Source organism: Aulonocara stuartgranti (assembly GCF_965226115.1).
Source record: "Aulonocara stuartgranti genome assembly, chromosome: 13".
Classification (NCBI taxonomy): Eukaryota; Metazoa; Chordata; class Actinopteri; order Cichliformes; family Cichlidae; genus Aulonocara; species Aulonocara stuartgranti.
In genome coordinates, this window is record NC_138949.1 from 17,533,993 (window position 1) to 17,535,321 (window position 1,329).

Below are 1,329 nucleotides of genomic sequence, written 5' to 3' on the forward strand. Positions count from 1 at the left end.
TGTGTATATATGTACATATATAAGTGGAACCAGAAAAGTTTTTAAAGTCAGAGAAGAGGTTTTTTTATTCAAATATTCATCTACATCTCTGAGTTTTACTTTTATCATATTTAAAATCTGCTACAGTCAGCTTTACCATTTCTCTGAAAAAGCTGCATCTTTTTTTCCTGCTGTGAGTGTCCTACCCTTTGTACAGATATCTTAAAATCAAGTCCTTGTCAATGTAATTGGATAAACACTGGATAACGACATGCATGAGTTGTTTTCACGTGTAACATAGCTGTCCTTGATGCTTTACACCCAATGAGTCATGTGATGTTACCAGACATTTTAATAATTAACCAGTTTTAGGACCATTGCAATCAGTAAAAGACTCACACACACTTGTGTGTTGTCACGCGCTTTAATAACCTCCCTGCTTAACGTGCTTTCCCTGTGTCATGCTGATTCTTCATTTAACTGCAACTACAATTTAGGAAGTCTCTATTGAAAAATTCACTGATAATCTTGTTTACCAAGTTGTTTATTGGTCTGCCATTAGTTGCGAGCATGGTTAGGAGTATGTACAGAGGTGAAGTTCAAAGGTGATTTTGTGTTTTCTCTTGCTGTTTTGAGAAGTGTCTGAGGTTTGCATAACACATAACTTCTATTGGTTTGTCAAAACCTATTGATTATTCTTAATCTTAAGTAGTTTCATTTTTATCCTCCTGTGTAGACAGACTCACTCTTATTAGCAGCGATGATTTTTTCATTTTATGGGTGATTGAGTCTCTGGTGCCTAGAAAAAATTCTCCTACAAAAATAGTCCATCAACACAACTGACAGCAGCACAAAAGCTTTTTTTTGTTAAGCTGTAAAAGCTTGATTGCTCCTCCAGAGACGCTCTCAACCTTTAGTTAAATTTCTGCAGAGCGCAGACAATGAAAATTAATCTATACTCAATCTTACGTTGCTCTTTGGTTTTTGGAGCATGCACCCTGATCAGAATGGGACACAAAAAACAGCAAACGAGAAAGAAACAGCTTCACTAGTTAGCAGTTTGTCAGCCTGCAGCTTGTTTACAGTTCAGCAGCTTCAACCTTCAGCAGCCTCATTCAAATGCATGACTACCCAAATCTAATCAAATTGATTTTGATCCGATTGAATCTGACTTTTGTTCCACAAATGAGTCTCGGTTCAGAAGACAGTGAAGACGTGCTGAGGAGAAGTGGAAACATAACAGGAAAAGGGGTCTAATGAGACCACTCCCTCCCTTTCCTGAAACACATGCCCTTTGGTGGGCTGTCCCCCAACACTGCAAAAACTGCATGGTAAGACTTATGCAAGGCC